At 42.7% G+C, this 27,387-nt stretch overlaps 1 protein-coding gene, 1 long non-coding RNA gene and 1 other non-coding gene across 3 annotated transcripts in view; 2 read left to right on the forward strand and 1 right to left on the reverse strand.

Annotated features, from left to right (window-relative positions):
- SHROOM3 (shroom family member 3) overlaps positions 1 to 27,387 on the forward strand; it is a 317,982-nt gene that overhangs the window by 67,193 nt on the left and 223,402 nt on the right. The window lies entirely within an intron of this gene.
- LOC137223835 (uncharacterized) lies at positions 24,605 to 25,545 on the forward strand. The gene is made up of 2 exons (XR_010943087.1): positions 24,605 to 24,765; positions 25,157 to 25,545. It is a non-coding gene; the product is annotated as an uncharacterized lncRNA (long non-coding RNA).
- LOC137224154 (small nucleolar RNA SNORA3/SNORA45 family) lies at positions 26,352 to 26,479 on the reverse strand. Its single transcript, XR_010943255.1, has one exon. It is a non-coding gene; the product is annotated as a small nucleolar RNA SNORA3/SNORA45 family (small nucleolar RNA).

Genomic DNA, 27,387 nt, shown 5'->3' on the forward strand with positions numbered 1-27,387 from the left:
CAAGCCCTGTGAACTTAAGATTCCTTAGCTGATAAATGGCAATACTAATACTGCTCACCTTATTAAGGTTATTGAGCATATTAAAGGAGGTTTAAGGAAGTTCCCTTCCATTCCTAGTTTCCTAAGATTTTGTTTGAAAGTATGAATCAGTGTTGAATTTCATCAAGTGCTTTTTCTGGATCTTTTAAGGTGTCCACTTCTGTTTTGACTCTAGGACCCAATGCTACAGCCCTTTCCCAGGGCTTGGCTTTACTCCCACTTTATATACAAATAATACTTAGCCCAGCAGATAGTACGTTCTCAATAAATATCATCTGTGAATATTATAAAAAATCTTAACAGTGAACCCAGAGGGCAGGGAAAGGTAGTAGAGTACAGTATCCTAAAACAACTTGGCTACAGATACTAGTACCCTCTCCTCCCCCAACCCCACTCTACCTCATTCTTGATTCCCTGAGGCAACCACTCAACTCTTAACTATTTCTTTTTATATTTATAACCATATTTTTAATAACATGCATATACGGCTTTTTCTTGAGTTTTTTTCAGATGTAGGTACTATCTATTGACTTTCTATTATGGAAGATGAAAATTTAGCTTTCTTATAGTATTCCCCCATCCTCCCCATCTTTCCCACTCTTTCCCATTTATGATCCCATTTATGTAAAAATAATTTAATTATATATTTGTATATTTTGCTTTCCACACCATAACTAAAAGGATGAACAAAGGCACAGAAAGGATGAATACTAGCAAAAGAAATCTACATTCACATTATTAATGTTGGACAAGACTGAACTTGAGTCTTAAATGAGTCAAGGAGATACATTTTTAATGAATATAATATATATATATGTGTTTTTTTTTTTCTTTTTTTTTTCTTTTTTTTTTTTTTTTTGTGGTACACGGGCCTCTCACTGTTGTGGCCTCTCCCGTTGCGGAACACAGGCTCCGGACGCGCAGGCGCAGCGGCCATGGCTCACGGGCCCAGCCACTTCGCGGCATGTGGGATCTTCCCGGACCGGGGCACGAACCTGTGTCCCCTGCATCGGCAGGCGGACTCTCAACCACTGCGCCACCAGGGAAGCCCTATATATATGTTTAAATGAAAGTTATAGTGAAAAAGGTTAAAATTTACAGTGATAATAGTTTTAAAAATAACTTTATGTAGCAATAATGAGGAAGAACAAAAAGAGAAGGTTTTAATCACCTCTGTCAGTCCATAACTGATCCAACAGAGGAAAACTAAGAAGGATGTGGAAGATTTGAATAATGTCATGAAGATAAATCCAAATGTGCCCCCAGATAGGCTCATGTCACCAGGTATGAGTAGCAATGCAAAACTTGACCTTATATTAGATTACCAAAATTGTTTTTTATAAACAGTACAATTTTCACATTCCCACCAGCAGGGTATGAAGGCTCCAGTTTCTCCACATTCTCACCAACGCTTGTTATTATCTTTCTTTTGATCCAATCCTAGTGGATATGAAATGATATTTCGTTGTGGTTTTGGTTTGCATTTCCCTGATGGTTAATGATGTGATATATCTTTTCTTGTACTTATTTGCGATTTGTATATCTTCTTCACAGAAATGTATATATAAATCCTTTGCCCATTTAAAACATTGGGTTGTCTTTTTATTATTGAGTTCTAAGAATTTTATATATATGTATGTATATGTATACATATATTGATATATATATATATATATTCTAGGTACAAGTCCCTTATCAGATATATGACTTATAAAAATGTTCTCCCATTCTGAGGGCTGTCTTTGCACTTTCTTGATGGTGTCATTTGAAACACAACTGTCTTAAATTTTGATAATGTCCAATTTATCATTTTTTTCTTTTATTACTTGTGCTTTTGCTATTATATCCAAGAAACCATTCAGGATCTAATTCAGGATCATGAAGATCTACACCTATATTTTCTTCTAAAGGCTTTACAGGTTTAGCTCTTACATTTAGATCTGTGATGTTTTGAGTTAATGTTTGAATATGGTATGAGGTAAGGGTTCAACTTCTTCTTTCACCCGTGGACATCCAGTTTTCCCAGGACTAGTTGTTGAAATGATTATTCTTTCCCCATTTAATTATCTTGGTGCCCTTGTCAAAAATCAATTGACCATAAATGTGAGGGTTTATTTCTGGACTCTCAATTCTATTTCATTCAAGTTATGTCTGTCCTTATGCTAGTACTATACTGTCTTAAAGACCATATGGTAAATTTTAATCAGAAAGTGTTAGTTCTCCAATTTTGTTCTTTTTCAAGATTATTTTGAATCTTCTGGATTCCTTGAATTTATATATGAATTTTAGCCTTAGCTCGTCAGTTTCTGCCAAGAATCAAAATGGGATTTTGATAGGGATTGCATTGAACCTATAGATCAATTTGGGAAATATTGTCATCTTAAATATATTGTCTTCCAATCCATGAACATAGGTTAACCTTCCATTTAAGTCTTTAATTTCTTTCGACAATGTTTTGTAGTTTTTAGAGTATATGTTTTGTACATCTTTTGTTAAATTTATTCCTAAGCATTTCTTTTTTGATGCCATTATAAGTGGAATTATTTCTTAAAATTGACTTTCAGATTGCTCAATGCAAGTGTATATAGATTATTTTCTAAAGTATGAATTTGTCTTTCCTCTGCTATATACAGTCTACGTTTACTGCAAACTGCAGTCCATTTTATTTCTCTGATCTGTTTTACTAATTTGTCTACCTGCCTGACTCCTGAGAGTGTTTGAGTTTTCAAATCCTGATTTAAAGCATTTAAAATGTTATTTCTATGTAGATGGGTTAGTAAGGATAACTAGCAGGTACTTCTTAGGCTCTTTAAATACTCCATTGAGGTGAAAAACTGAAAGCATTTCCACTAAGATCAGGAACAAGACAAGGTTGCCCACTCTCACCACTATTATTCAACATTGTTTTGGAAGTTTTAGCCACAGCAATCAGAGAAGAAAAGGAAATAAAAGGAATCCAAATTGGAAAAGAAGAAGTAAAGCTGTCACTGTTTGCAGATGACATGATCCTATACATAGAGAACCCTAAAGATGCTACCAGAAAACTACTAGAGCTAATCAATGAATTTGGTAAAGTGGCAGGATACAAAATTAATGCACAGAAATCTCTGGCATTCCTATATACTAATGATGAAAAATCTGAAAGTGAAATCAAGAAAACACTCCCATTTACCATTGCAACAAAAAGAATAAAATATCTAGGAATAAACCTACCTAAGGAGACAAAAGACCTGTATGCAGAAAATTATAAGACACTGATGAAAGAAATTAAAGATGATATAAATAGATGGAGAGATATACCATGTTCTTGGATTGGAAGAATCAACATTGTGAAAATGACTCTACTACCCAAAGCAATCTATAGATTCAATGCAATCCCTATCAAACTACCACTGGCATTTTTCACAGAACTAGAACAAAAAATTTCACAATTTGTATGGAAACACAAAAGACCCCGAATAGCCAAAGCAATCTTGAGAACGAAAGAAGGAACTGGAGGAATCAGGCTCCCTGACTTCAGACTATACTACAAAGCTACAGTCATCAAGACAGTATGGTACTGGCACAAAAACAGAAAGATAGATCAATGGAACAGGATAGAAAGCCCAGAGATAAACCCATGCACATATGGACACCTTATCTTTGATAAAGGTGGCAGTAATGTACAATGGAGAAAGGACAGCCTCTTCAATAAGTGGTGCTGGGAAAACTGGACAGGTACATGTAAAAGTATGAGATTAGATCACTCCCTAACACCATACACAAAAATAAGCTCAAAATGGATTAAAGACCTAAATGTAAGGCCAGAAACTATCAAACTCTTAGAGGAAAACATAGGCAGAACACTCTATGACATAAATCAAAGCAAGATCCTTTCTGACCCACCTCCTAGAGTAATGGAAATAAAAACAAAAATAAACAAATGGGACCTAATGAAACTTCAAATCTTTTGCACAGCAAAAGAAACCGTAAACAAGACCAAAAGACAACCCTCAGAATGGGAGAAAATATTTGCAAATGAAGCAACTGACAAAGGATTAATCTCCAAAATTTACAAGCAGCTCATGCAGCTCAATAACAAGAAAACAAACAACCCAATCCAAAAATGGGCAGAAGACCTAAACAGACATTTCTCCAAAGAAGATATACAGACTGCCAACAAACACATGAAAGAATGCTCAACATCATTAATCATTAGAGAAATGCAAATCAAAACTACAATGAGATATCATCTCACACCAGTCAGAATGGCCATCATCAAAAAATCTAGAAACAATAAATGCTGGAGAGGGTGTGGAGAAAAGGGAACACTCTTGCACTGCTGGTGGGAATGTGAATTGGTTCAGCCACTATGGAGAACAGTATGGAGGTTCCTTAAAAAACTACAAATAGAACTACCATATGACCCAGCAATCCCACTACTGGGCATATACCCTGAGAAAACCAAAATTCAAAAAGAGTCATGTACCAAAATGTTCATTGCAGCTCTATTTACAATAGCCCGGAGATGGAAACAACCTAAGTGCCCGTCATCGGATGAATGGATAAAGAAGATGTGGCACATATATACAATGGAATATTACTCAGCCATAAAAAGAAACGAAATTGAGCTATTTGTAATGAGGTGGATAGACCTAGAGTCTGTCATACAGAGTGAAGTAAGTCAGAAAGAGAAAGACAAATACCGTATGCTAACACATATATATGGAATTTAAGAAAATAATGTCATGAAGAACCTAGGGGTAAAGCAGGAATAAAGACGCAGACCTCTTAGAGAACGGACTTGAGGTTATGGGGAGGGGGAAGGGTGAGCTGTGACAGGGCGAGAGAGAGTCATGGGCATATACACACTAACAAACGCAGTAAGGTAGATAGCTAGTGGGAAGCAGCCGCATGGCACAGGGATATTGGCTTGGTGCTTTGTGACAGCCTGGAGGGGTGGGATGGGGAGGGTGGGAGGGAGGGAGACGCAACAGGGAAGACATATGGGAACATATGTTTATGTATGACTGATTCACTTTGTTATAAAGCAGAAACTAACACACCACTGTAAAGCAATTATACCCCAATAAAGATGTTAAAAAAAAAAAATACTCCACTGAGAATTTTTGGACACTCACCTAATTTTTTTCCACATAAAGTTTAATATATCCCAAAGTGAACTTGTTCTTATCTAATCATTTAGGTTACCCTATGTCTGGAATTCTCAGAGAGAGAAGGATGATGGGACACATGTTATTCTTATCTTCCAAATCCGTGACTATTGCCAAAATTCAGGTTACTCTCAGCAAAGCTGAGAAAATCTGAACATGTCCATGGTTGATGAGGAAGGGTCAAAATGGGTACTTTATGTACTATTGATGTGTCTGTAAAATAGTACATGTGCTCTGAAAATCAGTATGCCAATAACAAAAGCCTCAGTAAAGATTATAATCTTTAACCTTATAATTCCCCTTTTAGAAATCTATCATAAAAATTCTAATATCCAGAAAAAAATTTACACGTAAAGACCACATCAGTATTACTTTATAGTACAAAAATGTTGAAATCAATTTAAATGTGCCATTAAAAATACTTATGCATAGAAAAAGGCTGGCAGAAAATATACCAAATTGTTAATAATGTTATCATTATTGATGAATATGATGTTATCATATGATGAATAGGATCATATGATGAATAGGATCATCATTCTCCTATTCATCATATGATAACATTCATCATATGATTCATCGTCAATGATGAATGTTATCATATGATGAATAGGAGAATGATGATTTTAACTTTCTTTATAGTTTCCTTATTTTTCTGAAGTTTTAGGACTATTAACTTGAATTACTTTTATCACCAGAAAAATACGTTATTAAAAAGTGGTTTGGGGCTTCCCTGGTGGCGCAGTGGTTGAGAGTCTGCCTGCCGATGCAGGGGACACGGGTTCGTGCCCCGGTCCGGGAAGATCCCACATGCCGCAGAGCGGCTGGGCCCGTGAGCCATGGCCGCTGAGCCTGTGCGTCCGAGCCTGTGCTCTGCAACGGGAGAGGCCACAACAGTTAGAGGCCTGCGTACCGCAAAAAAAAAAAAAAAGTGGTTTGACCATAATTCAAAAAGAGTCATGTACCACAACGTTCACTGCAGCACTGTTTACAATAGCCAGGACATGGAAGCAACCTAAGTGTCCATCAACAGATGAATGGATAAAGCAGATGTGGCACATATATACAATGGAATATTACTCAGCCATAAAAAGAAACGAAATTGAGTTATTTGTAGTGAGGTGGATGGACCTAGAGTCTGTCATGCAGAGTGAAGTAAGTCAGAAAGAGAAAAACGCATACTGTATGCTAACACATATATATGGATTCTAAAAAAAAAAAAAAAATGTTTCTGAGAACCTAGAGGCAGGACAGGAATAACGACACAGACGTGGAGAATGGACTTGAGGACACGGGGAGGGGGAAGGGTAAATTGGGACGAAATGAGAGAGTGGCATGGACATATATACACTACCAAACGTAAAATAGCTAGTGGGAAGCAGCTGCATGGCACAGGGAGATCAGCTGGGTGCTTTGTGACCACCTGGAGGGGTGGGATAGGGAGGGTGGGAGGGAGATGCAAGAGGGAAGAGATATGGAAACATATGTATATGTATAGCGGATTCACTTTGTTATACAGCAGAAACTAACACACCATTGTAAAGCAATTATACTCTAATAAAGATGTAAAAAAAAAAAAAAAAGTGGTTTGAGGGAATTCCCTGGTGATCCAGTGGTTAGGAGTCTGCACTTTCACTGCTGAGGGCCTGGGCTCAGTCCCTGGTCGGGGAACTGAGATCCCTCAAGCCACGAAAAAAAAAAAAGTGGTTTGAGAATTTAGAACAGCGTCCAAAAGCCCTGGGAGCTTTACTGATAAGCAATTTGCCAGTGTCGCCCCCCTCTGCCCTTACCAAGTAGAAACGTTATGATGGTGGTGCTGAACACCAGCCCCAGGATGGGGGTTTAACTCCTCTTCTCTTGGTTCCTCCTGTGCCCAGAGGCAGCTCTTCCTTTTCTGCTTCCCTTGGTGGGTGGCAGACCCTTATCTCTCAAGGCCAAAAGGCAAGGAGTCAAGGGGGATTTGGAGGAAACTGCAAAAATTCCAGGAGTCTTTTCCCTCTAGCTATTTAAATAAGATTAGACTTTGGCCTCATCTAAATTATTTTTTTTTAAGATTTTTTTAATGTGGATCATTTTTAAAGTCTTTATTGAATTTGTTACAATATTGCTTCTGTTTTATGTTTTGGTTTTTTGGCCATGAGGTATGCGGGATCTTAGCTCCCCGACCAGGGATCAAACCTTCACCCCCTGCATTGGAAGGCGAAGTCTTAACCACTGGACGACCAGGGAAGTCTCTCACCTAAATTATTGATAAACACGTTCTCTCTGTTTTCTCCTGTTAGACAGAGATCTAAATTACTATGTCTATTCTTTCCTTAACATCATAGCATTGTTGAAGTCCCTAGATGTTCTTTAGAAGCGCATCACAAACTTGAGCGCCTCAGAATACCCTGCTGGTTTGTTAAACTCCAGTTGTCAGGCCCAGCCTCTAGACTTTCTGATTCAGTTGGGCTGGAGTGCTGGCTGAGAATTTGCATTTCTAACAAGTTTGTGAATGATGGGGAAGCTGCTGGTCTGGGGACCAGAGGACAGGAGAGCAAAAGGAAGGGAGATCACAGGATGCAAACAAAGAAAGGTCATAAGTAAACGGGGCCCTTAGGGGTTCTCTCCTAGTCTGAACCTTTCTTGTGAAGTGAAGCTATATGGGGTGACATCAGGTGATGAATAATGATGAAGAGTTAAAAGCATAGATTTTGTACAGTACAGATCTGAATTTGAATTCTCTCTCTGCCAGATGTGGCTGTGTGACTTTGGGCAAGTTACTTAACCACTCTAAGCCTAGTTTCCTTAATTTTAAGATGGGGATAAAATAGTTGTTGCTTCATAGGGTGACTGGAAGAATTGAGAGAATAGGTACATTGTTTCACATAGTTCCTGATCCATAGTGAGTAGTCTGTAAATGTTAGCTCTTATTATTGTTTACTTGGCCCTGTCACCCATGACTGCAATCCCTTGGAAATGTGTTTACTGGATGAGACAGGTACAGATTTAGACACACTGATTTTTTGCTGCCGTATACGTGGATGGCCTGAGTTGTTGAGGACTTGACCTGAGTGCATATGCTGTGCGTGTAATTGCCCAGCGAAGTGGGGTGGCCCAGGGGAAGGAGGAAGGGCCTCTTGTTCCAGTTTGGGTCTTGGTCTCCTTATCCGTGAATTGAAGGGAATTGGACTAGAGAATTTCTAGGGTCTCTTCCAGCTGGAAAATGCTGGTTTCTCACTGCCAGGGCAACTCCATGAATTTAGACTTTCTTCTCTTAAACACAAGGTGGCAGCAAAAGACAACACTCTTGGCTGCCGTTTGCTACAACGGGTAGGATGCGCTGATATTCCCCAGTTTACACCGTGTTACAAAATAAAGGATGCAAATGGCTTAAGATCACCACCTGCTTCTAGTGGTTTCTAAGAGGCCAAGGTTTAATATCCCTAGAATGATGCTTATATCATTATAATTAGGATTTTCTTGTTTTTCCAGTATGTCCACAGAAGGTACGGACCCACCATTCAGTGCTGCACTGCCCCCGCATCCACACAGACATAGACACACACACACACACACACACACACACACACACACACACACACACACACACACACACACACACACACACACACACACACCACCCTTCCCCAAGGCCTTTTCCATCACGGCTGTGGCTTCTCAGAATACCTGCTAAGTTCTCGCCTGTGATCAGCTGGGGGCTGCATGGCAGGCTGGCAACTGTGTTCTTTGCAAGGTGCAAACAAAAACTTCTTTCTTCTGGGATCTGGGAGGATTTGAGGTATGGAGGCCTGGCAGTGCTCACCCAGGAAAATAAATTTCAAATAAAACACTCTTGTGTCACCGTTCTGTTCCAATGTGTCCCAGTTACAAACGGTGGTAGGAGAGGCAGAGCTGGGTGTTGGGACACTGTGATCCTTCGCTGGCTGGTGGCCCCTGGCCAGGTGGACTGGGAAGGGGTGGGGAGAAGACGGGAAGCAGACCACGGAGCGGGATGGGCAACACTGTTGCAGAAACAGAATAAGGGAGCTGCCCTCAGAATCTAGATAACGTGCCTCCAAGGATCCCTAGGGGCAGAGGTCAGGAGCCTGCTTCAGGTACAGGTTGGGTGACCTTTAGCAGAGGAATTTCAACCGGAGGACAAAGGGAGTGGTGTGAGGCCTAAATAGGAAGATCACCCTTCTCCAAGGACCTAGAGGACGTCACGACAGAGGTTGGCCTGAGTGGGCAGGTGGACGTAGAATGGAAGGGCTAAAAAGGTAGTGGCAAGGGTCAAGTTAAAGAGTTGGCGCGTAGACTAGAAGGAAATGGACACATAAATACCAGGATGAAGTTGTTCAGTGGTTTCAACATATGCCGTACGATTCGAGCAACTTGAGGCTGCGTTTAGCATCCTCCTCAGTGGCACTCGACTCAGTTTCTGAGATTCGCTGCTCATGATGGTAAAGAGCGACTGACTGAATTTCTACAGATCCTTGGATTGCTTCAGATCTTGGGGACGGCATCTCCAGACAAGAGAAAGGAGGGCAGGCCATGAACTGAGCTTCGATTTTCAGAGAAAATTCTTCTCCTTTCCTTTTCTTCCTGCTAGGTGGTAAGAACAGATTAATCAAGGAAAGCAGAGAGGAAAACTAGTAGATTTGGAATGTGGACTATTTTATCAAAATTCCCTTGATTTTCCTGCCGGCTTTAGAGGTCATACCCTTTGCAGGGTGCTTGGGGGTCAAGGGAGAAAGCGGGAAAATGCTTAACCTTTGAATTTGATGGCCTTTGGGGGAGGCACTACCCAAATTACCTCCAAAATGAGTGCGGGTAGGGAGAGGAAAGAAAACCTAACGTGGCCTTAACGGGCCGGGCAGGGGGAGCGCTGCCGTGAACGCTGAGTCACACATTTCTCTTACAAGTTGGTGAGCCATTTCCAGGGAGGGAGAATTAGCAGAAAGTTCGGTAAAGACCTTATCACAGACCTGAATTGTCACTAACTGGGGAGAGCTTTATGGAGGGGCTAAGGCGGAAAATGGGAAGACAGAAGGGGAATCGATCATCATTGACTTTGTTGGCAATTTTGTAAAAGTACCCAAACCGTAAGCGCACCCACATCTGTGTGAACAAGTCCTGTAAAATGCTTTGGCACTTTGGGGCGAGCCACCCGCCCCAGGACAGCCCGGTGCTAAGTTACCTTAATGATGCTGGGCTCCCAGCTCCCATCTGGGGAACTGGGGCAGGTGGTTGATTCTGTGTCAAAGGCTCATCCTTGATTCCCACTGACCTCAGAGGACCCTCCGTGGAATTGTTGTACTGCCACGCCTTTCATGACTCCCTAATAGATGTTTTCATGTGTGCTGTACCCTCTAACGGAGAGAATCCCAGCTAAACACAAGAAAAATCTGTTCAGGCTGGCTGTGGGAGAAGGGGAAGCTGGTGGCTGATTCCAATTCTAACGTTCGGGGGAAAGACAATATTTCTATCTTGTTGATCACATTTACAGGCAGTTACTTCGAGGGGGAAAGGAGAGCTGGGTAATTGCTGAAGTAAAGGCTTTAAGAGAAAATGATTTCATTGTCTTTAGCAAACATCCACAGAGACAAATCTCTGACCTTACCTGGTAAGCACTGAGAAAATGCTAAGGATAAGGGGGAAATTTAGAAGACTTGGGGACTTTGCTTTTTCTTATCTGGGTCAGACATTGATCTTTGAAAAATGATCCACTACTGTACAGTCATTAACCGATCATTTACAAAGTTCCACTGCTGCAGCTCCTGGAGCAGGGGAGAACACTTGAGTGGATTGAGAACCAATGACCCACATTAAAAATCAGTGAAGGTGCAGCTCTATTTACAATAGCCAGGACATGGAAGCAACCTAAGTGTCCATCAACAGATGAATGGATAAAGAAGATGTGGCACATATATACAATGCAATATTACTCAGCCATAAAAAGAAACAAAATTGAGGGGGTTTTTTGTTTCTGTTTTTCTTTTGCGGTACGCAGTCCTCTCACTGTTGTGGCCTCTCCCGTTGCGGAGCACAGGCTCGGACGCGCAGGCTCAGCGGCCATGGCTCACGGGCCCAGCTGCTCCGCGGCATGTGGGATCTTCCCGGACCGGGGCACGAACCTGTGTCCCCTGCGTCAGCAGGCGGACTCTCAACCACTGCGCCACCAGGGAAGCCCCGAAATTGAGTTATTTGTAGTGAGGTGGATGGACCTAGAGTCTGTCATACAGAGTGAAGTAAGTCAGAAAGAGAAAAACAAATACCGTATGCTAACACATATATATGGAATCTAAGAAAAAAAAAAAGGGTCATGAAGAACCTAGGGGCAAGACGGGAATAAAGACACAGACCTACTAGAGAATGGACTTGAGGATATGGGGAGGGGGAAGGGTGAGCTGTGACAAAGTGAGACAGTGGCATGGACATATACACACTACCAAATGTAAAATAGATAGCTAGTGGGAAGCAGCCGCATAGCACAGGGAGATCAGCTCGGTGCTTTGTGACCACCTAGAGGGGTGGGATAGCGAGGGTGGGAGGGAGGGAGACGCAAGAGGGAAGAGATATGGGAACATATGTATATGTATAACTGATTCACTTTGTTATAAAGCAGAAACTAGCACACCATTGTAAAGCAATTATACTCCAATAAAGATGTTAAAGATGTTAAAAAAAATCAATGAAGGGTTGATGGGAAGCAAAGGGCAACTTAATTGAGTTTTGTGTGTTTTTTTTAAATTTCTGAAAGCCATTCACTGGCTAAATATTTAAGGAGAAAATATGAAGCATAGTAACATTTTGCAGCCACTTTGGAGAATCATTTGGAACCTCAAAAAGTTAATAGAGTTACCCTGAGACCAGGAATTCCACTCTTAGAAATAATACCCAAGAGGAATGTAGACATATATCCACACAAATGTTCGTATGAATGTTTATAGCAGCACTATTCATAATTCCCAAAAAGTGGGGAGGGAAACCCAGATGTCTGTTAACTGTTGACGGATAACCTAAGTTTGTATACGCATATGATGGAATGTTATTCAGCCATAAAAAAGGAATGCAGTACTGATACATGCTACAACATGGATGAACCTTGAAAATATTATTCTAAGTGAAAGAAGCCAGACACAAAAGGCTACATATTGTGTGACTCCATCTATATAAAATGTCCAGAATAGGCAAATCTATAGAGATAGAAAGTAGATTAGTGATTGCCAGGGTCTGGGCGTAGGGGAGAATGGGGAGTGACCAGTAGTGGATATGGGCTCTCTTTTGGGCTGATCAAAATGTTCCCAAATTAGATAGTGATGATGGCTGCACAGTAATGTGAATATACTGAATTGTACAATTAAAAAGGGCGAATTTTTGGTATTTAAAAAATTTTATAGTACGTAAATTATATCACAATAAAATATGAAGCTTGAAACTTTATTCAAGAAACCTTTAGGGCTTCCCTGGTGGCGCAGTGGTTGAGAGTCCGCCTGCGGGGACATGGGTTTGTGCCCTGGTCTGGGAAGATCCCACATGCCACGGAGCAACTGGGCCCATGAGCCACAAGTACTGAGCCTGCGCCTCTGGAGCCTGTGCTCCACAACAGGAGAGGCCGCGACAGTGAGAGGCCCGCGCACCGCGATGAAGAGTGGCCCCTGCTCGCCACAACCAGAGAAAGCCCTCGCACAGAAACGAAGACCCAACGCAGCCAAATAAATAAATAAATAAAACAAATTTATTAAAAAAAAAAAGAAACCTTTAAAATATAACCCGATTACAATTAAAATAAAGCATTGAGGAAAGACAGAAAACACCTGGCACAAGAAAGAAAATGAGAACAAATCTTTTCTCTTGCTCATTCTCTCTTCATCTCTAGCCTGATCAATTACAGTAGCTTTGTAATAAATTTTCTAGTCTCTAATCATGCTCCCCTAAAATCCATCCTTCATATTACAAAAATGATATTTCTAAAGTCCAAATCATGCTATGTCCTTGCCCTATTGGTTCCCGGTGTTGATAGTAGATGAAGCTGTAAGCTGAGATGCTTGGGGTGTGAAGGACTGGGGTTCCCTTGCAAGGCCATCAGGTTTTACTTTACCTGAGCCCCAACCTGGGCACTGGGAAGAATCCCTGCACGGAATGGCCTGGGTCAGCATCATCTCCAGTAACAGCATTTTAATCACGCTATATGAACAAAAGAGTATTATTATTATTTTTTTTTTTTTTTTTTTTTTGCGGTACGCGGACCTCTCACTGTTGTGGACTCTCCCGTTGCGGAGCACAGGCTCCGGACGCGCAGGCTCAGCGGCCATGGCTCACGGGCCCAGCCACTCCGTGGCATGTGGGATCTTCCCGGACCGGGGCACGAACCCGTGTCCCCTGCATTGGCAGGCGGACTCTCAACCACTGCGCCACCAGGGAAACCCAAGAGTATTATTTTTTTAAAAAAAGGAAACCAAACCATTGGCCAATAGATATTATGCAATAAGCACATCACAGAAATACAAAGTCTCAGTGTACATTCCCAGTGCCCTTTCCTGGGGAAAGTCCAGTCAATAAATGCACTTGAGTTTGGTCTTCAGTCCTGGTTCTCTGAGGTTCTGGTCCTGGTCCTTTCATGAATCACATCTGCTACCTCCAGTGCCGGTCCCAGTCCCACAAACACAAGGGAAATCTGTGAAAAAAAGTTTTACGGGGAGGCTTGGGAACCTCCTCTGAGCTAGCCGACGCAGGTTTATTTCTAGCCAAACTCTCATCATACCCAGCATTCAATGATGAATTACTGAGATCCTCACTTGAGAAAATCCTCTCCCACCCTGTGAGACTTCTATTCATTTCATTCTCATTAAAACTGTCTTCAAACAGGATTCCTGGTGCTACACAGCAGAACTGGTAAATTTCTCACCCCCCATCTTACAAAGGGATTAGATACTCAGTGCCCAAAGGACAAATTCAAAGGTAATAATAAGGTTTCTTCTAAGTGTCAAGTGCCTGGGCTTCCCTGGTATAAAAGGAGTCTGAGCTTTGAACATGCCTGCCATGGGCACAGGTAGAGAAGAGTTTGTGTATTTGCCTATCCTGCACAACGCCCTTATTGTCTAGGAACTGGCAAGTCACCCGTTTACTCGCAGTGGGCATTGAATAGGTGTAGGCAAATTACCTGGGCTATTAAAGACAGGATGTCCTGAGAGGCCTCCTCCCTCCCTCCCTCCTCCCCCATCCCCAGCAGTAAAACTGCATCCCAAGTACAGAACATTCCTAAGCCTGCATGCCTGGTAGACTGTCCTCGGCTCTGCTAGTCTAAGCCCTGGCCGGGTGGCTTCTCAGAATTCCTCTCTGGCTGACTTGACGTGTTTTCAGATGATGTGCCAGATGGAGAGATAAGATTTCGGATTCTTGTCCATGCAAGTGAAGTTTCAAGCATTTCTCTTGGTTGAGTTGCTGATTTACTAGAGAATTTTTAGGGTTTCTTTTTGGACATAAAGGCTTCAGTCAGTGGCTGAGGTCAGCTTGGAAATTTCTTCAACATCCTGGGATCTGTTCTGTTAATTCCAAGATCCATGAGGGCTTGTGTTCACTAGCAGAGAGAGGAAAAGACCAGGGGTTTGCAGAATAGGACCTGGGCCAGGAACTTGTAACCACGTGAGCCTGGACCACTTGTGGAACCAAGGCCTCTGTAAAAGGAATTAGACCGAACGGTCTACTACACTGCATGTAGGAAGGGGATGTGAAGCCTTTTTCCTTCCAAAGTAAATGCTGTGAACTTTTGGTGGTAAGTTTCCTTAATTCAACTTTGTATTTTTTCAATCCAGAAAGACAACTTTGAAAGTGGGAGATTTATTTAGTTTAAGGCAATGTCTACTCACATAATTCTCAGAAATTACGTGATGGTTATTTTGCTATTGTGTGTTCCTACTGAAGAGTGAGAGCTAGACTCTTAAGAATCATATCAAATTATCTCAGTTTCCGATAAATAGGGGGAAAAGAATGAATGAACCTGTTAGAGGTAAATGTGAGGAGGCTCAAACTCAAGGATCCTTTGGGTGCTGAGACCCTGAGGGCAGGGACTGCGTGTGTCCATGTGGTTAGTTCTCCTCCAGCCCACGTCAGCACCTGCGCACAACAGGCACCCAGGAAATGCTCGTTGTGGTTAAATAAGAGCCTTTTTTTCTGAAGACTTTGAAAGACAGAGGCAAAAGCAGAGTGGGCTCTCATTAAGCCACAGTTTCCTTTCATTTTCCCTCCTTCCTCCATCTTTCTTTTTCTTCCTTCCCTCCTTTCTTTCTTTCTTTCTTTCTTTCTTTCTCTCTTCTTTCTTTCTTTCCTCTCTCTCTCTCTCTTTCACTCTTTTTCTTTCTTTTTTCTTTCTTTCTTTCTTTTTCTTTCTTTCTTTCTTCGTTCTTTCTTTCTTTCCTCTCTCTTTCTCTCTTTCACTCTTTCTTTCTTTTTTCTTTCTTTCTTCCTTCCTTCCTTCCTTCCTTTCTTTCTTTCTTTCTTTCTTTCTTTCTTTCTTTCTTTCTTTCTTTTCTTTCTCTCTCCTTCTTCCTTCCTTTCTTCCTTCCATGTATTAGATACTCTAAATAATTTGAAAGGATTTGAAACAACGCTTCATATTTGGCAGGGCTCTACGGAACCTGCCTAAAAATGAACATATTTCCAAACATGTGCTGTATCAAGTATGGGACCAGGCATCCAAGCCTATTTCTGTGTACTCTCTCATTTACCTAGAGAATATTGAGATCAGTGCCGATCAAGGAATCAAATTCCCGAGGGCTGTATTGAAACTCCTTTTATTGGAAGTAATGTAAACCCAGTTAAGCAAAAAGATTTTTATTGGGTCATCATGGGAAGGGCAGGGGCATGCTGGACCATAGCGATTACTGGGACCAGGACAAGGAATGGAGCCAGGAACCCTTTCTCCATCTCTCAACACTGTCTCTCTCTGCTTCTTTGTCTTCCTAAAACCCATAGACTGAGAACTAGCCTCTGGTTGCAAGTGCAGAAATCCCAGGGGAGGCTTCTAATTGGACCAGCTTGGGTCACATGCCTTCTCAGGTGGCCAGTGAGGCACTATGGTTCGTGGCAGCCTAGAATCACCGACTGCAGTGGGGAAGGGGCAGCCCCCCTCAAAGAAAGGATGCCTTTCCTGGAAGAAAGGAGGGTGCTGGATAAGTAATCAAGTGCATTTCCAGGGACCAGGGAGTAGTCATAGAAACCGTGGACTGAAAGAGAGTGATTGCTGACTAAGAAGCCCTGGCTTGCTCCTAAATGTTCAGAGGAATGCATTTAACTTCAGCAACTGCAACTCTGTGCACTTGGATAAGTAGGAAAAAAGCCAAGAAATAGAAAAATAGCAATATAAATGGGGCAATGAATTCATCTTGACGTTCCACCTACTGAGTATGTGTCCTAACATGAGAATGCGTGGGTGACATGAGTCTCCTTGGTCTCTTCTCCCCACAGAACAAATATCTCTTCCCCCTGACTAAGTGTACTCTTTGAATATATATGTTTTTCATAGAACTTGGCACTTGAATTCAAGCCAACTCTTTTATTTAATGCTGTGTCAGAAAAGTAGACATCATTTCCAACACTGGAGGGAAACTGTGCTGGGCTTACAAAGAGGCAGTTGCCAAGGTGGAGCCTTCCTAGATTTCTCTGGGCAATTTTGTCTATATGTGATTTTTACCATATACACTGATGGATTTTAGAAATTAAACTCCTATGAGACAAGGTGCCTCTTATGTTTTTGTAGGTGCATCTGAATGTATTAGTCCGTTGAAATCTCTTTACTGCAGCTCTTTCCTGTTTGTGTGGGTATCTGGTAGAAATGGGAAGAATGACGAATGAGTGGCTTTGGGAGATGTAAGGTGTGACATTACTGCAACAGAGGAGTTTTTCATTTCTGTAGAGTTTCTTATATTTTACTCATTCTTTAAAATTCTGGTTGGTGCTGTAATGGTGTATTTAAGGAGAGACTCACAAGGCTAGGTTCTTTTGAATCATCTGATTTAGTCTTCCAGCTAGCTCTTAAATCCCAAAGGACCATCCAGGGTGGGATTGAATACCCCAGTGACCTAGGACACCTCTCAGTAAGAGCAAGCCTCTGATCGTCAGATAATTCCAACCACTGAAACGATGTTCCCCATGTATTCTGAATTCCTGTTGCCATGTTCCCCATGATTCTGAATTCCTGTAATTTATACCCTTTGATGTAGTATATGTGCTCCCAGAGTCACATGGAAATCATCTAATCCCTCTTCCTCTTGGTAGCATTTCAAGCCTTTGAAGACACAAGTTATGTCCCTACACGTCTCGTTGTCCCCTGCTTTCTTCTCACCATTTGTTCCTGATGATGCTGGTGATGATAATGATGACACTAGAAATAATAAATAATCAACATTTATTGGTTACATATTATATGCCAGGTGTCATTTTAAGCAGCTTATATATATTAACTCATAAATATCTTATAACAACCCTATGAAGTAAGTATTGGTATTATCCCCATTTTATACACGAGGCACCGAGAGGTTAAGTAATGTGTCCCGAGTTATACAGCTGGTAAGTAACAGACCCTGACTTTGAACCAGGTGCTTTGGCTCCTAAGACTTCCCTCTTAACACCATTGCGAGATGACACTCCTCTAATGTGATCCAGGCTGTCCCCATTCTCTGTTAGAATGATGTCCGGGAGCGGATACGGTGCTACAGGCGCTGTCTATGGATCACAGTTTTCTACTCAGTAAATTTCTATTAACGCCACCCAATCTTCCATGAGCTGCGTGCGGTACCCTGTAAACACTGAAGCAGAGGGGAGTTCATCAACTGTCTTTACCGGTGTGGTTATGCCTGTGCCTCATTCAACGTGGGAAGTTAACTCAGACCAAGCCAATTAGAACAATCACTACAGCTTTCCCCCCGTATCTGAGCACCTAAAACTAGGAACCACAAATCATAGAAGAACATTCTCGTGTGTGTGAGAATCGACCACTTCTATTAAAGCAGTCAGGGTCCATCATTTTTGGATCCCGGGTAGCTTTCTGGAGCTGCCGTTCAACTCAGGAGAGTTGGCTAAATCGCATGGCTTCATTAGTATTTGGTTCTATAACAAGAGCCTTTTATGTTTGAAATCGTTCATGATCTAATGTCTGACATTCCCTTTAAGGATTTGATTAAAGTTGAGAATCTTTGTGAAAATAGTGACCAATGATTAAATACAATGAGCAGAAGCAGAGTTACAGGCAATAAGCCCTGGGGTTTTAAGCAAGGCTGGATGTTTATTGAAAGAGACACATACAATTTTCAGAATTAACATTTCAAAATGTTGCTATTACAAACATATTAAGTCACTCTGGAAACTGGCCTAAATGGCTGGGACCTAAATAAAATATCTTGGAAGAAAATAATGATGTTCAAGTCAGTAAGCCATCATTTGCTTTATTTTTGAGTGTTTCATGCAGCCATCCTGAGAGCTATGCGCCAAGGCTCCTTAGCTCACAGTTGAGTTTTATATAAGCCAACACCACTCCGCCTGCGCAATAGATTGCACATTTTAGTGTAGAACATAACATTGTAGCAGTGGGGATGGCAAAGTCACTGTGCCCCAGTGATGTCCACGAATAAGAGGTGATGTAGATGGTTAATAAGAAATTGCATGTTTTGCCAAATTTTCAAATTTTTTTAGTTTCAGTACAGACCACTGTAATCTGTCAGTCTCATTCATTCATTTAAGGAACAGTTAAGGGCTCACAGGCCTATTGATAAGTATTGGGAATACAGTAAGACACAGTCTTCCACCTTAACCACATGATCAAACTTCCCAATTCCAATAGTGGACACTGTTCACCAAATCAAATGTCACCATGTCCCTCCTGATGTGATGCACAAGAGAGGGCACCATATCATCCTGGTAGTTCCTGCCAAACTTGCTTAACCTGAATCTAATCACAAGGAAACAATTAGACAAATCCAAATTCGGGGGCGATGTACAAAACTGACCTGGACACTCTGAAAATGTCAATGTCAAGAAAAGAAAAAAGGCAGGGAACTATTGCAGGATAAAGAGATTCTAGAAACGTGATAATTAAATACAATGAATGAACCCTGATTGATCCTGAATTTTTTGTAAAAAGCTATAAATGTCATTGTTAGGAAGTTTGGGAAGTTTGAATATCTGCTCTATATCGTATTATTATATATTATATTCTCTATATTACATATATTCTCTATATTACATATATTCTATATAATTGTATAAATGTTACATTTTTGGGGTATGATAATGATATTGTAACTTATATGAGTAAGTTTTTCTTCTTAGAAGATACATATTACTAAAGTATTACGAGGTAAATGTCATGATGCCTAAAGCTTACTTTCAAATGGTTCAGTAAAAAAAAAAATGTGGGCTTCCCTGGTGGCGCAGTGGTTGAGAGTCCACCTGCCGATGCAGGGGACACAGGTTCGTGCCCCGGTCCAGGAAGATCCCACATGCCGTGGAGCGGCTGGGCCCGTGAGCCATGGCCGCTGAGCCTGCGCGTCCGGAGCCTGTTGCTCCACAACGGGAGAGGCCACAACAGTGAGAGGCCCGCGTACCGCAAAAAAAAAAAAAAAAAAAAAATGTATATCTGTTAATATAGTAGTATCTATTTTCTTTATACATTGATTTTATATTTTATACTAATAGATATATTAATATCTATATTGTATATATATGTGTATACACATATAAGATTATTTTATTAGCTAATAGAAGTTTATTTTCTCATCGTTTTGGAGGCTAGAAGTCTGAAATCAGGGTGGTGACAGGACCACGTGTCCTCTGAATCCTGTAGAGGAGGGTCCTTCCTTGCGTCTTCCGGCTGGGCTGCGTGTGGCTGCCAGCAATCTTTGGCATTCCTTGGTTTGCAGCTACATCTTTGCGTCTGTCTTCATGTGATATTCTTTCTGTGTGTCTTTGTCCAAATTTCCCTCTTCTTATAAGGACACCAGTCATTGAATTAGGGCCCATCTTAATCCAGTATGTCTTCATCTCATATCTGCAAAGACCCTATTTCCAAATAAGGTCATATTCACAGGTACTGGGTAGACATGAATTCTGGGGGGATGCTATTCAACCCAGTACAGTCTATAAAGGCTTTATAGAGGTAGGGCAAGAGGGAGACGAAGGAGGCATGCACAATGGGGCAAAATGTTAACAAATGGTGAATTTTGGTGAAAGGTATATAAAAGTTTATTCTTCCATTATTTCAAGTTTCCTAACGATTTGAAGTATTTCAAAATAAAATAAAATCCAGGAAAAAAATGCTATGCAAAAAAAGGTGGGGGACATTACCCTTGCCCGTGAGTCTAGTTCAATGTCATGGAGGACACAGTGGAGATATGCATCACTGCGACCTCAGTGTACCTGTGGACAATGATGCTAACTCAGTCTGGGCACCTTGGGAAGCGTTTCCATGAGAAGCGACACCCAACTGAGCCGAGTCTGAAGGCCAGTGCAGGAGTCAGTGGCAGGGGTGAGGGTGCACTTGGGGAACTGCCAGTGGGTGAGAATGGTTGGAGCCAAGGGCATGTGTGTGATGGGAGTGGAGCCTGGAGAGAGGCAGGAAGCATGACCTCGAGGATGCTGCGTCGAGACAGTTGTTTTTCACCAGGAAGACCAGGAGAATCCAAGGCGAGATTTTCAGCAAGTATAACCAGACCAAATTTTTGTCTGGGGGCTAGGGGTGTGGAGAAGCCTGGGGAAAAGCCAGCTGGGAGTCTGGTGGAACAAGGGGTGTCAGAGTAGGGGAGGGTGTGGGAGAGCTGTGAAAGCTAAAACCGGAAGGGCTTAGTTTGAATGGAGGTTGAGGAAGAGGGATGCAGGGCGACTGGCTGGTTGGTGCCACCCTTCCCTTCAGGGGATACAGGAGGAAGAGAAGGAAGAGCTGCAGACGGAGGGTGGTGGAGGGGATAAAGGCTATGCTCAGTTTGGACGCGCTGAACTTGAAGGGCCAGGCGGAGGCCTCAGGGAGGTTCCTGAAGCCCAGGAAACACGGACCTAGCCTGGTGACTCATGCACTAACTGGTGTTAAGTGAAATCATGGATTTTGAGATTTCCCAGTTAGAGTGTAGAGGCGAGTAGAAGGCTGGGCATGGATCCTGAGAAGCAGGACAGAAGGAGAAGCCCCAGCCAAAGAGACCAAGTGGACGGAGAGGTGGGAGGAAGGCCAGGAGCCTGACGGCAGGAAGTCCAAGAGGAGGGTGTTTTTGGGGAGGGAATGGATGGCAACGTGGGACAGCACACAGGGCCCAAGGGTAATGAGACTGACACGAGTCCTTTCCATTTTGCAATCGGGAATCCCAGATGTTTCAATAAGGCAGAGGTCAGATGGCCGAGGACCGCGTGTTTCATTAAAGGGGAGGAAGCACAGAGCCAAACAGGGCAGAATATTCTTACCAGAAACTTGGCCGACAAGAGCAGAGAGCTAGAGCAATGGTTAGCAAGAGGCAAAGGGTTGGGGCATATGTTCGTTTTTATTAGAGGAGAGAAACTTGAGTCTGTGTGTCAGTGGAGAAGCCAGCAGGGAGGTCAGGCTGAAGACAGCAGAGAGCAGACATCACGGACACAGCGAGTGCTGGGGACTCACACCTGGGGCACAGGTGGAGGGAACCCCGTTCTCACTGAGATGGTGAGGTGGGGGCCAGAGGAGAGGGGAGGTGTGGGCCTGGGATCTCCTCGGGGCCTCATGAGCGACAAGGGAGAGGAGGATGGAGACCAGGCCAAGTCAGAACCCCTGGAGGCTATGATTGGAGCGGACAGGAGACAGAAGGCGGAGGGGGTAACCAAAGGAGGTGAAAACAGGGCTACACACGAGGGCATTTGGAAGCAAAATGATCAGCAAATACAACGTGAAAGTGAAAAGTCAAAATGAAATGTGGACTTGGAGGGAGGGATGGGGGCCTACGTGTTATCAACTCAGGGGATCAGTGTTCCCCCTTAATTAATGAAACATGACTTCTCCCTGCCTTATCCCTCAGGTACTTGGAAAACCCTGGGCTGGGAGTGGCAAAGAGGGAAATACTGGCACAGTGAACAGGAGATCATTGGTGAAGGGGCATTGGGTAGCCCAAACTACAGAATTCACAGCATCTAGCTCAGGTCCAGGAACTCTTAGTAGGGTTTAAAAAATGTATTTAAAAAAAAATTATAGGGCTTCCCTGGTGGCACAGTGGTTGAGAGTCCGCCTGCCGATGCAGGGGACACGGGTTCGTGCCCTGGTCTGGGAAGATCCCACATGCCGCGGAGCGGCTGGGCCCGTGAGCCATGGCCGCTGAGCCTGCGCGTCCGGAGCCTGTGCTCCGCAACGGGAGAGGCCACAAAAGTGTATTTTAGAAAAAATTATAGGTTCACGGGAAGTTGCAAAAAATACTACAAAGGGATCCGGTGAATCCTCCCCCCAGTCACCCCCCCATCTTACATAATTATAGTACATTATCAAATCCAGGAATTTGACATTGGTACAAATGCATGTGTATAAATCCATGCCATTTTATCACATATATAAAATCATGTAATCACCAGTGCGGTCAAGATCCAGGGCTAGTCCATGACCACAAAGATCCCCCTTATTCTACCCATGCATGTCATATCACTCCTCCCGTCCCTAACCCCTGGCAACCACTAATGTTTTCCATTTCTAATTTTCTCATCTTGAGAATGTTCTATAAATGTCATTCCCTGTTATTGATGACTGGTATTTCATGGTATGGATTGCCGACCTTAAAGAAATAGACAGCCAGATTATTTCTCCAGCAAAGATGGGTTTATTTGGTATCAGCCGAGAATTGCATTTTGGGGTTTGCAACCTCGGTGAGCCACGTGCAGGTCCCCAGGCAGGGGACGAATACTTACTGAAGGCAGAGGAGGTTGGGAAGGCTACAGTAAACGGAGAGTCCATGGCTTTTCATTGGCTGAGTCCTTGACAGGAAAGAAAGGAGTTTTTCCTCTTCCCTTGGGGCGTGGCTGTCATCCGGGGCATGAGAGCTCCCCCTTCTGGATTCTATTTAATTGAGGTTTCTGTTTGTTAATTTTTTTACAGGATGTACCACAGTGTGTTTAACCACTCAGCTACTGAGGGAAATTTTGGTTGTTTCCAGTTATGGGCTACTTTTAAAAAATTTTTATTAATTTATTTATTAATTTTTATTTTTATAAAGTTGATTTACTTTAGCCTCAGATGTCCTCCTGACCTCATGGTCAGCTTTGGAACTGAAACCAAGTCTGGAGAATTGTACCTCTTTTCCAGGATCCACATGCCTCTGGATGCAAAAATAAAGAAATAAAGAAATGCTAGTAAACAAACAAAGAAACAAACAAATAAATAAATGCTAGTAGGTTCCTGTGCATTGTTACTCTGTGTCCCAGGCAGTTTGGGATTTGTCTGCTATCCCAAAAAGGCAAAGAGTAAATGGGAAAGGGCAGAAACTTAAAAATCTGACATCCTAAAGACAGTGGTCCCCTTTGACCTTCGTCAGTTTGCAGCCACAGAAAGGAAATAGAAGAATGTGCACTACTAAGTGACGCAAGCCAGAAAGAGAAAGACACATATCACATGGTATCACTTATATGTGGAATCTAAAATATGACACAAATGAACTTATTTACAAAACTTTCTTACAAAATTTATTTACAAAACAGACTCACAGACATAGAAAACAAATTTATGGTTACCAAAAGGGAAAGAAGGTAGGGGATAAATTAGGAGTTTGGGATTAGCAGATACAAACTACTATAAGTAAAATAGATAAACAACAAGGTACTACTGTATAGCACAGGGAACTACATTCAATATCCTGTGATAAACTGTAAAAGAAAAGAATATGAAAAAGAATATATGTATGTATCACATTGCTGTACACTTGAAATTAAGACAACATAGTAAATCAACTATGCTTCAATAAAAAAAAGTTTTTTTAATGAATAGAAAAGAAGAAGAATGTGGGAGAGGAGGCCTTGAGGAGGAAGTCTTGGGCACACCACACAGGACAACAGCCTTCCTTGACGCACTCAGAGGTCTGGCAGGTTATTTTTAACTGCCACATTGTAAAGTCAATGTTTGCACTTTGATAAGTGTCCTGTCCAGTGGCTTGTTCTAAACTCTGGCCTGGGAGGTGACTGGAAGAGTCTAGGAGTGGTGTGTGAGAGGGAAACCGGGTGAGTGAAATATAATAATCCTGCAGCCACCAGCCCTGATATCCCTGACAGATGGAACAATCAGTGTGCATTGTGTTGCCCTGCTTGCATCACCTGGTCATGAGTTGTTGGTGGAATTTGTGGAATGGATTGTTCTCTTGGAGTCACCCAATACCCCCAAACAATGGGCGTACACATTCTTAGTTTTATGTAAGAGCTAATAAGGAATGTTCCATGCACCCGATCAGAAGCAGGAAGCTGGTGCCTGACTGCCTGCTGACCTGCCTTCTTTCTCTCTCTTTCTCCCCTCCTGTCTTTAAGGAAGAAAAGAAGAGGGAGGAAGGGAAAGCAAGATAGATCCATTGCGCAGAGGTTACTGGGAGAATTATGCCACAGGTTGGAGGGAAGATAGGTATGGAAGACAAGGGATACCCTGGGGTTTTCACTTCATAGAATTTGCTTTTATTCCTTTGTTGTTTTTTTCTCACTGAATACTCTTCTAGAAAAAAGGCATTAAAGTATGAGGTAACTATTGTGAGGCCCTGCCTTACTCATACGTTCAGATTTAGATTTAGGAGCTGAGAAAGTCCCCTCTCCAGCTGCCACATTGCAGGGTTTTTCGGTTGCACGTAACACAAAGCCCAACTCAGACTGGGTTAAACAATAAAAGAGATAGATTGACTCAGCACTAGAAAGGTCAGAAACAGTGGTCTCAGAGTCAGTTTGATTTAGTAACTTGTCAGACATCTTTTCTTTACCAACTATGGTGACAATTTCAAACTGAGACGGGCTCCATGTTTCAGTGTCCATCTCCAGAGAGAGGAGGCCAGTCCTCAGGGCTGGCTGGTCGCCTATAACCAGCCCCTCTGACCTGGGAGAAGTCATGTGCCAGCTGGCTGAGGCTTGGCTTTCCTGAACCGGTCCCTGCAGTGTGGAGGTGGGCTCACCCGGAGATGCAATCACCACGGCTGCTTCACAGTGAGGGAAGGATGGCGTGGATCCTGGGGTGACAACTGCAATGCCCACCACTACACCTTCTAAAAAGGTCCCTCTGATTCCTGCACTGAGGGTGAAAACTCCTTTAAGAGGGCATCAAGCCTCTCATTCTGAAATTTGAGATAAAATTGAAACAGTAACTGAATTGACATTAAAATATATTGAGAGAGTAAGTTTTTACTAACACAAATGTCAATGGCCTGAGGACTAATTTTATTCTCTATAATTGAATTAAATCAACTCACGAGCCCTAATTTCTACTTGGTAATAGAAAACTAAATTTTTCTAATTCAAGATAAATTCAATTACTTCTGGTTTAAATCCTAGCCTTTTTTTAAAAAAATAAAACACAGGTTAGCTTTTTAAAAAAAATTTATTTATTTACTTTTGGCTGTGTTGGGTCTTTGTTGCTGCGCGCGGGCTTTCTCTAGGTGTGGCGAGTGGGGGCTACTCTTCATTGCGGTGTGAGGGCTTCTCATTGTGGTGGCTTCTCTTGTTGTGGAGCACGGGCTCTAGGTGCGCGGGCTTCAGTAGTTGCAGCACGTGGGCTCAGTAGTTGTGGCTCACAGGCTTTAGAGCGCAGGCTCAGTAGTTGTGGCTTGTGGGTTCTAGAGCGCAAGCTCAGTAGTTGTGGTGCACGGGCTTAGTTGCTCCGTGGCATGTGGGATCTTCCCGGACCAGGGCTCGAACCCGTGTCCCCTGCGTTGGCAGGCAGACTCCCAACCACTGCGCCACCAGGGAAGTGCCACAGGTTAGCATTTAAACAAACCTCCCTCCACGTGACTTCAAGCCCCCATACATACCCTTAATCTTCTCAGCTCTTCTGCTGGAGAATTTGCCCCTTGCCGTGGCAGTCTGCTTTGGGAGTGTTTCCTTCCCCAGAACTTTGTAGTAGCCGTAGAAGAAAGAGAATAGGGTCTTTAATACACCATGGCAGGTACCAACCTCCTGAGGTGTTTGAGGAAAGGTGCCTGACAGCCCACTCCATCTAGGAGCCAGCAAGGGCGTTTCTGATCTGGGCACTACTGGGGGCACTGATTGCCCTCGCCAGTGAACCAAGACCAGCAGATGCTCTCCAAGGCCCCAGCACACCATGGCGAGAGCCGTCAGGATGTGACTCCAGACACAGGAAACCCAGTCCTTGAGTAAATTCTTAGTCAAGATTTTTCTTCTCTTCCCACTTTTCTTTTTTTTTTTTAAATTTTCTCCCTATGAATGATCTTGGTTCCTGTCACTCTTATGCATGACCTTAACATTTAGGGGATGAGCAACTGAGAGGTCCTTCTTGGGAAGAGCCTCTTCTGAGCTGGCTTTGGCTTTGGGTATCTGTCCTCACTGCCACCCACTGCTGATGTCTGTAGTCTATCTGTGGCTTCCAGGTCTATTCACTATAAGGCTGTTCTCAGTCCATTGCCTTTTTCTCAGCCAAACTCTTGCCCCATCTCAGGGAGAAGGGGAGGAGGGAAGCCATGGGAAGACGTTTGCTGCTCTTCTGAGCTGCTCTGCTGATGAAAGAAATGTGGGAGGTGGCCGTCCATCTCAGAGGGTCCCTCTGGCTGGACTTGCCCTGTGGCCACTGCTATTCTGGGATGGCCCTGCATGTCGCCACAGGGCTCTCTGTGAGAATGTTTCCTTGCAGGACTCTCCATTGCTATGGAGACACAAGTCTTCCTACTCCCAGATCCTCAAACCCTTTGGAGGGTTTCTCTCCCTCCTACCCCTGGTGTTGGACTTTCCATCAGCCATCCTGACCAATGATTTACTCTCTTGTTCTTTTTCTTGTTTTTCTTTCAGCCCAGCAAAAGCAAAGTTTCTTTGTTTTATTTTTTTTAAATCACCTCTCTGTCAAGTTTGGAGGGAGGGGCATATTTACATAATTTTCATTCTCTTAAATCTCTTGGTTATGGTGTAAACCCTACTGTTTAGTGGTTTTGCTCTAGGTCTGGGCATTGACTATAGTCATGTGACTTGGAACCATCTTCTCAGCTTTAACAATGCAATGGAACGTTCTCACACACTGAACAGAATGGTATACTCA

The sequence above is a fragment of the Pseudorca crassidens genome, chromosome 4 (assembly GCF_039906515.1).
Source record: "Pseudorca crassidens isolate mPseCra1 chromosome 4, mPseCra1.hap1, whole genome shotgun sequence".
Taxonomy (NCBI): domain Eukaryota; kingdom Metazoa; phylum Chordata; class Mammalia; order Artiodactyla; family Delphinidae; genus Pseudorca; species Pseudorca crassidens.